This window comes from Mus musculus, chromosome 7 (genome assembly GCF_000001635.26).
Source record: "Mus musculus strain C57BL/6J chromosome 7, GRCm38.p6 C57BL/6J".
Taxonomy (NCBI): Eukaryota; Metazoa; Chordata; class Mammalia; order Rodentia; family Muridae; genus Mus; species Mus musculus.
In genome coordinates this window covers 121,582,418-121,592,369 of record NC_000073.6, presented here as the reverse complement: position 1 = coordinate 121,592,369, position 9,952 = coordinate 121,582,418, and the positions used below count along the sequence as shown (strand labels likewise).

The following is a 9,952-nucleotide window of genomic DNA, read 5'->3' as shown; positions in this document are numbered from 1 at the left end:
CTGTGACCTGAATGGGTTTAATGAGTAGCAAGCCCTTGTCTATAGGTGTGTTCTCCTTGAGAGGCCTTTGCTTTTGAGCCTTCTTTTCCATCTTCTTTTTCCTCTTCCCCCTCCACCTCCTCTTCTTCCTCTTTTTCTGAGGCAGGGTTTCCTCTGTCTGCTCTGGAGCTTACTCTGTAGACCAGGCTGTCCTTGAACTCATAGATCTTGTCTGCCTCCTGCCTCCTGAGTGCTGGGATTAAAGGTTTGTGCCACCACCACCTGGCCTGGGTCTGCTTCTTACTCTAGTTGTCAGATCATCATCAAACTATTTTTTCACTATTATCCTCATTTACTTTGCAATTAATTAATTCACTTTACATCTTGATTGCAGCCCTTCTCCCTCCTCTCCTCCCAGTCCCACTCCCCCACCCCCTTCTCTCATTCCCCTGCTCTCTTCACCTCCCTGACTGGGTACTAACCAGGAGGGTGGAGGTGGGGCAGGGTGCTCCTGGGAGTGAAGAACTGTCAGGGCGCTGCTTCTCTGGGGTGTCCCCCATCTTCTTATACTCAATTACCTGTCACTTTAGAGTTTCAAACCCCTGCTGAGAAACTTTAAAGATACTATTCATGTGGTCCTCCAGTCCCTCACGTCCACATGGTGTAAACCAATTGACCCTTCATAGTAAGGAGCCCAGTGCTTCCTTCCTACTGTGGGGTCTGTGGCCCAGAGACCAAGACTTCCTGAGCCCAGGAATGTACACTCTAGTCACATTCACACGAAACACTGAGATATACTGATTTAAACTCAGCCTTTTAATAGAAAAGATACAAATAACCTAGGCGTTGGAAGTTGAGGGTTTCACTAGATGGCTCTGTTCCATAGAGGAAGCCCGGCATCACAGAGAGCTGCGGCGTGAATAAGGCCTATAAACTCTGAAAGATCAGCATGTCTCCAGACCTGCCAACAGGAATTAAAAACGATAACAAGGCCAAAGCTTACACACTTCATATACTCCTTGAAAAGACTTCCTTCTAGAAGTGCTAGCTAGCAAATGTTGGATATGATAATTAAAATGAAAACCATTTTGTTTGGCGGACATATTATGGCTTAGTTCTTGTCCCATGAGAAGTTAGGTTGCTCTGAAATCATTCATTCATTCCTTCATTCCTTCATTTGATCATTAGTTTCTGCAACAAATATCATTGCCTGTGGGCCTGTGTCCTTCCTTGTGATGCAGAGTTAGTAGGAGGGTAGAGAGCAAGGAAGGCAATGTGTAAACATTATGGAGCAGTGTGATGGAATGAACACTGCAGAAAAGTAAAGCAGGAGGGAATAGAAGTTGCTGGAGCACAAGAGTTAGGAGATTTAGAGGCTCCGGGAGAAGAGTCTAGACAGGTGAGGGTCCATAATTGTGCTGATTTCTGGAGCTGTAGGCAGGTAGAAGACTCCAACAAGCACCCTATCCAGAAAAAAAAAATACCAGCTAAACCATGGCTCTAATCTCACTAGAAGCTAAGTGAAACCTTTTGACTGCAGGATGGTCAGAGGGGCTGGCACTCAAACTCTGTTAGCAGTTGCTACATTGCCCTTGGGTTGGGCACATAAAAGATTGTTCAGTGAACATCAGTTATGCAACAGTTGTGTGCCCAGGCCTGTACAAGCACCTGAAGCTCAGAGACTGCTCAGCAAACCTGATAAAGAAACCGGGAAGTGCTGCCAGACCTCCTGGCTCAGGCCTGCAACCCCAGCCACTCTGGAGGCAGAGGCAAGAAGTTCGAGTACGTCCTGCTCTACAGTGAGTTCAAAGCCCAGGAAACCCAGAGACTCCGACTCAAAATAAAAACCTCAGAAACAGGACTGGGATGTAGCTCAGTGGTAGAGTGCTTGCCTTACAGAGCTCTGGGTTCAACCCCTTGGGTTGGGGTTGGGGACAGAGGGGACAGAGGAGCATCTGGCCTTGGCGTGGGAAGGAAAGGGGCTTCCTGCCTGCGTTGTGTTCTCATCCAACTTCCCCACCTTATTAAAGTCCACGCTCCCTGGCTTCCGTCAGATCTCAAAGTCTTCAGTTTGTTCTTACTCTGGGGCTCTAGCTGGTTCCTGTGTTGATGTCCAGGTCCCTGGGTCTTTTCCTGGGGTAACTGCTCACCATACAACCTCCAGACAATTGTCACCTATCCTCAGGAATGACCCGGGTCCATCATCTTGCTTGTCTGTTTCCTTCCCAGCACCCTCTGAGGTTACTGGCACACAAGTTAACTCTGTCTGTCTCCTGCCTTCTCCACAGGAGCTGGAACTCAGCTGTCCTCATTCAGCTTTCCATCTCCAGGGCCAGGCAAACGGAGACACTCCGTGAATAAAGATGAACCGACTTATTTACTAAACAAGGAACATTGATGCCTCCTGGAATCAAGATCCACGCCCTGACCAGCCTTCCTCGGCCACTCCCCTTCCTGCCTCTGCGCATGATGGAGGGCCGATCTGCCCACTCTCTGATGCCCTCATTGGCTATAGGAACTATTGGAATCTAGACTGCAAGACTCCAATCAGTTTAACAGTTGAGACGATAGACAGGGAGCCAGCCAGAAACATTTCTTAAATCTCCGCCTTTGCCTCTTTCAAACTGTATGCCCTAGGTAAGTTAATTTACCTCTCTGAGCCCCAGCCTCAGTTTCTCCCAGCCGGGCAGGCAATACTTTCAATAAACAGCAGGCTTTGATATTCTGCCAAACAGTAATTACCGATGGCTGTGTCTGGAAGATTGGCTTGCACCACCCCTTCTGGGGAAGAGAGCCCTGCTTCCGGCCCACAGGGACCCTTGAAGAGAGACCTCTAGAACTGAAAGTCCACACTCAGTGATTGTGCCCCTGGGGAGCAGGAGGTAATGATCCGGGGACGGCTAATGAGCTTCCGCCTCGGCTCTCTCCCGTTGCAGGTGGTATGGCAGAGTTCCAGGCCCAGCGGCTGCTCCCTGCACCTGCCCCCTCCACATCCAATTTCTTTGCAATGGCCTAAAAAGCTAACCAAGCTGAAATAGCTCATTCCAAGGCTCTCAAACTCCGGCACCATTATTCAGTGTTTGCAGAGGCCTAGCCTCATCCCTGCCACTCACCATTTCCCATCTGTTGGGAGCACTTGGCTGTGGTATCTTCGATGCTCACCGTCCCGTTGGGCTTGAGGTAAGGGCTAAAGGGTTGCCCCATAGGGCATTTCTAGCTGTGGATGCCTGCAGGGACCCTGTCATTCTCCAGCATTCTTTCCTGGTGCTTGACATTGTGGTTATAACCATAATTCTGTTACAATAAGATAAAAACCACTAGCAAACATCCCTAGAGGTGTGTGGCCATGATAGCTTAGACTACCAGCTGGGAATCTGTTTGCCTACATTTGGCTCCATCATTTGATAAATGAAATCTTGGGTCTCCAAGTCCAATATAATGTTAGCTCTCTTTTTCTATGTGTGCGTCATGAATTGAACCCCAGGCTTTGTACCTGCTAAGCACATGTTCTACTACTGAGCTATATCTGCAGCCCCCAACAGTAGCTTTTTTTGTTACTCACTCCTTGCTTTGTGGTAGCCAGCAGTAATCATAAACATGTGAGTGAAAAAAATTCTAGTTAATATTTATCAAGACTCTATATTGTTAATTTTGCTTAATTTGCTTTGTCTCCACAAGACACGCTAGTGACTAACTTTGGGGGTGGGTAGTGAGTGTTCAGTTAAGATTAGACACAGGGTCTATGACCCCCCCCAGCTGTTTATGTGAGTGAGTTGCATGAGAGCAAGAGGTCATTTCCCCTACATTTATTTGTCTATGTAGGGATGTGTGCATGTGTGCATAGACCATGACAATTTGTGGGAGGTGGTTCTCTCCTCCATGTAAACTCAGGTTGTCAGGCTTAGTGGCAAGCACCCTCACCGTCTGAGCCACCTCATTGGTCCTGATGAAATCATCTTAAGGATTCATTTCCAGGATTAGAGAAAAGATGATTTATCTCAGGCTCGGCCCATAGACTGAGGAGGTGTGAAGGTGAGAGGCACTTCCTATTTCTAATCATCTTGGTTCCTGCGTGATTCTCCCTGTCACGCTTGGGGCTTCACGCTGGCCCTTGTCAGGTGTAGCAACAGAAATGGTGGGCAGTCCCATCTCAAGATCCTGCCTTGTCTCTCTGTCTTTCTGCCTCAACTCATAGACAGAGAGCAGGCAGACTGCCTAGGCCCTTATGCAGCGAGTATATTTATTAGTGATCCATTTCTCAGTATCATTTTTGGTACATTTCATGTTTCAGAAGGATACAGAGTGTCCCTTGGTGGTTGGGTCCTTTTTGTCCAAACTGGCAATCCATCATGTTGTGGTTTGATGTGTTTCTCAAAAGTCCACAGGTTGGGTATTCTCCAGTGTCTGGGTTCATCGTGTTTAGACCTGGTGCTTTGAGAGGTCAGGGCTAGAGAAGCCCTGGGACTGGGGCTCATCCCTAGGTGGCAGCAGTGGCTTCATAAGAAGAGGAACCGAGATCTGCCTTGGTTCCTATTCTTGTGAAAAAATATGCAGAGAACAACCTAAGAGAGAAAGGGTTTATGTTAGCTCACAGTTTGAGGCACAACTCAGCCTGTAGGGGAATTCAAGGCAGCAGGAGCTTAAAGCATTTGGTCACATTACATCTGAGGTCAGAAGAACAGGGCAATACATGCATGCATCCTGGTGTTCAATGCCCTTTCCCATTCTTATGCAGGATAAGAGCCCCAGCCTAGGATGAGGTGCCACCCATAGTGGGCCGGTCTTCCCACTTCTTTCAGCACAATCAGGAAAATACCCACAGGTGTGCCCAGAGCTCCAGCTCCAAGTTGACAATGACCACCAAGCAAGCACAAGACTCCAGCTAATTTGTCAGCGCATTAGGATGCAAGAAGACACTTTACTCTCAGCAGATGTCACACCATGCTCTTGGACTACCCAGCTTTTCAAACCATGAGCTTAATAAATCTCTACTCTCTATCAGTTACCTAGCCTCAGGTATTTCATTACAGCAACAGAAAATAGACTAATGTCAACTACACGGGATTCATAGGCATTTCATCTTTTCTTTTGTACTCTCTTTTAAATCTCTCCTTCTCAGAGTCCCCTCTCAGATCACCTAACCCAGTGGTCCTCAACCTGTGGGTCACAACCCTTTGGTGGCTGCACATCAGATATTTACATTATGATTAATAACAGTAGCAAAATGATAGTTATGAAGTAACAACAAGATGATTTTTATGGTTGGGGCTCACCAAAACATGAGGAACTGTATTAAGGGGAATCACAGTTTTAGGAAGGTTGAGAACTACTGGTCTAGAAGAGGATTGCCTACATTTCTTGGCCTGTGGTCCCTTTCCACCTTTAAAGGCCAAGTTACTATATGTGAATAAACTTTGGTGAACAACATACAGACATGAGAGATACAGGCAAAGGTGAGAAACACTGATGTATTGGCACTCAAACCTTACCTCTGGTCCATTTGAGGTATCACAAATGAAGATGGTCACATACCTGGAGCCCAGGCAACAGCTTCTAACTGGTGTAGTTCTCCAGAGCAATGATGCAGCAGACATGACTGGGCTGAGACCTGGTGCTGTCTAAACACACATGGACCATCTCTCAGAGACTCCCAGCAAACCTTGTGTTGGTACCATAGCAGAGTCTCCTCATTGCTCTAAAATCTGCTCGTTAATAGGACCATGTTAGTCAGGTTTTTGCTGAAGTGACCAGAACATATGACAAAAAACTGGCGATGAATTTATTTTAGACTGAGATACTTAAGTCCAGTATGACAGGAGGGCATATCTTCGTGGTCAGGATACAGAAAGAGAAGGGGCCCCCATGGAAGCACCTCCTAGTGATCTACTTCATCTGGCCAGCCATCTCCTTTAAACATGTCTTGTATCTCCCATGGCACAAGTTGGAGAGGCAACCCTTCATTCAGCACATAGGCCCCTTTGAGGGGCACCTCATATCTAAACTAGAACATTTCCCAGCTTCCCTTGCAGCTAGTGTGGTCATAGTTTTGTCAATGGAATGTGAGCGTGACAGATCACTTATTTCAAAATAAACTGATTGGTTTCGGCTTCCTCTACTTCCCTTCTCTCAGAGCTGAAAATGAACTTGATGGTGGTGGTACATGAGCCCTGACGTAGGTGAGAACAGTATCATCCCGGAAAGTGGGACAAGATGATAGATACCCAAAACCCCGAGGGACCCTGTCGACAGGAGTTGCCTCCCTGCCCAGGACCATCGTCCATCCCTGTGATGTGGTGTGAGAGAGAAATGAATTCCTATTCATTTTTGTTTGAACTACTATGTATTTAGGTCTCTCTGTTCCAGCAATGTATCTCCAGCTCTAAACTAACGCAGTCAATAAGAAGGGATTTGCGTAAGCTAATTATGGGTATAAATGCTGATGCGACCTCGTTTGTGCCATGAGGCTGGTGAGGCCCGGGGACATTTAGTCTGTATAATTACCCTGTGGTGTGCTAAGTACTGCAGAGTAGCTGGGAGTCTGCAGAGCGTCAGCATCATTGCTGGCGCCCAGGCTCCTCTCTGGCTTATTAGAGACTCCAGTGGGCTCGTTTCTTAGCCTTTATTCCCTGTCTCATAATGCTGTCTGTCTCTGTGTCCTTCCTTCCTACGTCCTCTCCTCCCAGGCATGGCTACAGACTGAATGGCTCTCAGTTTGTCTCATGTGGAGGGGGTCTTCCAAAGGAATGAGTCCACCTTCAGGCATGTGAGTTTTCAAGTGGACGTCAGGTCTGGGGCAGACACGCCCTGTCTTGTGAGGTCTCGTTATTGTGTTCCAGTGTGGGTAACTTTGATCTTGTGGAAATCCTGTGTTTTCCTGCCTACTAGACAGGGTTTGGTGGCAGCAACTTCAATTGCTGTGGAACACGTTATCACAAACTTCATGAAAATACCTTATGTTTTGGCAGATTGAAATTTGGGGTGCACTCAGATGAATTCCCTACTTAGGGTCTCACAAGATTACTCTGGGCTCACCTCTAGGGAAGTGTTAGGGAAAAATTCAGTTCTAAACTCATTCACATTGTTGGGAGAATTTAGTTGCTTGTGAGTGTAAGATGAGGTCCTAATTCTCTTGCTGCCTGTCAGTCAGGGTCCTTGTCACCTCCAGGTTGCCAGTCTATGGTCCCTATGCTTAGATGCTCCACATGCAAAGCCATTGGTGGTACCCTTCATCTTTCTTATTTTTTGAACCTATGGCTTGCCTTTTTTATCAGCTTGAGAAAACACTTGGTTCTTAGTGTGATTATGTGATATGATGATTTTATCAGACCCTGAAGTAACCTTCTTTTTGATTCATTCTAAGTCGGTGACAAAGATCTCTTTATACAGGAACTACAATCATGCTAATAGTGTTTCACCTTCTTGATGATCTTTGCCTTTTGGTCAGAGAATTTTGGGATCTTAAATTCTGCTTATTGCTTTTATGAACTCTTTATCTTCAAACTTCTAAAATTCTCCTTTCCATCTTCCCTGTGTGCTGGCTGGTTTTGTCAACTTGACACAAGCTAGAGTTATCTAAAAGGAGGGAACCTCCATTGACAAAATGTTTTCATAAGATGTAGGGGATTTTCTTAATTAGTGATTGATGAGGAAGGACCCAGTCTATTATGGGTGGTGCCATCCCTGGGCTGGTGGTCTGGGGTTCTATAAGAAAGTAGGCTGAGCAAGCCATGGGAAGCAAGCCAGTAAGCAGTACCTATCTATGACATCTGCATCAGCTCCTGCCTCCAGGTTCTTGCCCTGTTGAAGTTCCTGTCCTGGCTTCCTTCAGTGATGAACAGTGATAAGGAAGTGTAAGCTAAATTAGTCCTTTCTCCCTCAAGTTGCTCTGGTCATGGTGTTTCAGCACAGCAGAAGTAACTCTAAGACACTCGGGAAGAAAGAAAATGTGTAGTTTTATTGTTTTGTTGGTGCTAGATTTGGGGAAGGACTCATTGTGTCCAAGTGTCCAAGAGCACTGGAATGGTGTGGGATTAAGAGGTTAGAGGATGGGGCTGGGGCTGGGGCTGGGGCTGGGGGTGGGGCTGGGGCTGGGGGTGGGGCTGGGGCTGGGGCTGGAACTCAGTGGTACAGCACCATGCTCTGGGTAGGATCCCCAGCTTTCAACCCCTTTAAAAGCCCAGGAGAATGAGTCAGTCTTAGATGAGGAGTGGGCTTTATTCGTTCACCCAGTCACATCTATTGAGAACTTGTGGTACCAGGGCTAGGACTCCATGAGGGAAGGAACAGGGATAGCCCCAGTCTTGGTATAGCCTCCAGGGTTGTTATTAAAGGTGCTAGGTATTAAACTGGGATACATTCTCTCATGTTCATGGGAGGTTGGAAAACTTTAGGGAGCTCCAAAGTTAATTTTATGGATAACGTGGGTAGTGTCCGTCACTCCAGGCTGTACAAAAGAATTATTTCATTGATTACAAATTCATCTATTTATTGTTGCTATGTATGTGAGTGTTTTCCTGCATGTGTGCATATGTACCATGCGTGTGCTTGGTGTCCTCAGAGGCCAGAAGAGTGGGTCAGATCTCCTGAACTGGAGTTACAGGCTGTTGTAAGCCTCCATCTGGGTGCTGAGAATGGAACTGGGGTTCCCTGGGGGAACAGCCAGTGCTTTCAACTTGCCAAGCCATCTCTTCAGCCCCTCCACATTGAGTTTTTATCATCTTTGTGTTCTTTAAAATTGTAGTTTATAGCACAGCTGTAGCCAGGGTTTATGAAAGCACTCTGAGCAGGCAAGAGAATGCCCCTGGGGTTGTCTCTACTTCTCTTTGCCTGGCTACTGTTCCATGTTATATGTTCACTACTTGGGGGATTAAGAAACAACAGCCAGTTGGCTAAACTTGAGCTTGCTGCCTCTTTTTGAAAAAAAAAAAAATAATGAACTGCCTATGTAGCTAAGGATGACTCAGAACTCCTGATCTTCTTGCTGCCACCTCCCGTGTTCTGGGATTATAGGTCAGCTTGCAGCCATGCTCATGAATTCATGTTCTGTCCATGACTGCTTCTGTTTCAATGTTGACATTGAATACTTGTAGCACTGACTGTGTAGCCAGGAAAGACTCAGAAGATACTTGCTGGTATGATTGGTTACTCCTAGTAACTATCCTAGTTACTACTAGTAACCTAGTAACTTGACCTTATTGAGAGAAGGTAGGAAATAGGTAAGCATGCCTCCTGGCGTCTGTGAGACTGGGGATCAGATAGCAGCAGGACCCTCCCTGGCCCATACAAGCTTACTGTGGCCACCAGCTGCAGACAACAGATGCTGGTGTCTTTGACTACACAAGGTACTCCTCTCCAGGCCTTCAGCTTTGCAAATAGTCATACTTTTGATCTCTCTAGTTTTGAAGCTTCCAGCTTAGTCTGGGCAGATCCTGGCTTTCCTAGCTTTCCAGCCTGCAGAGAGCCACTGTGGGACTATCTAGCTTCTGCCTGGGGAAGCGAGTACAATAAATCCCCTTCTGTAATTGTGTATATTCTATTGGTTTTGTTTCTCTAGAGAACCCTGACTGATACTCTAGACTTTACAGAGAGCTTGCCAACCCTTGCCATGTATTGCAGAACTCAAAACCCTTTTATATTGACTATTAAAGCATTTATATATAGTTTCAAATATTATACATATTTTTTTCTATTTGAGAAACATATAACTTCAAATCACATACTATGTACATTTCTGCCTATAAAAGTAATATGTGCACATAATAGAAATGATAAAATCATAGAACCGTGGAATGATGGGCTGGGCACGTGACTAAGTTGGTAGCGAGCCTGTCTAGTGCAGACGTCTTGTGTTCAACTCTAGTACCACATAAACCAGTCACAGTGCACTTACCTGTAATCCCAGAACTTGGGAGGTGGCAGCTAGGAAGATCGGGAGCTCCAAGTCATCCTTAGCTCTGTGGGAAGTTGGGGGCTA

At 46.3% G+C, this 9,952-nt stretch overlaps 2 long non-coding RNA genes across 2 annotated transcripts; one reads left to right on the top strand and one right to left on the bottom strand.

The window, feature by feature from the left end:
- Positions 1–778: 778 nt before the first annotated feature.
- Positions 779–2,467, bottom strand: 1700025J12Rik (RIKEN cDNA 1700025J12 gene). The gene is made up of 2 exons (NR_131051.1): positions 2,000–2,467; positions 779–940 (listed from the first exon to the last, which is right to left on the bottom strand). It is a non-coding gene; the product is annotated as an RIKEN cDNA 1700025J12 gene (long non-coding RNA).
- Positions 2,468–2,533: 66 nt separating this feature from the next.
- On the top strand, positions 2,534–4,984 carry 4933432K03Rik (RIKEN cDNA 4933432K03 gene). The gene is made up of 3 exons (NR_102286.1): positions 2,534–2,616; positions 2,916–3,159; positions 4,715–4,984. It is a non-coding gene; the product is annotated as an RIKEN cDNA 4933432K03 gene (long non-coding RNA).
- The last annotated feature ends 4,968 nt before the right edge of the window (positions 4,985–9,952 follow it).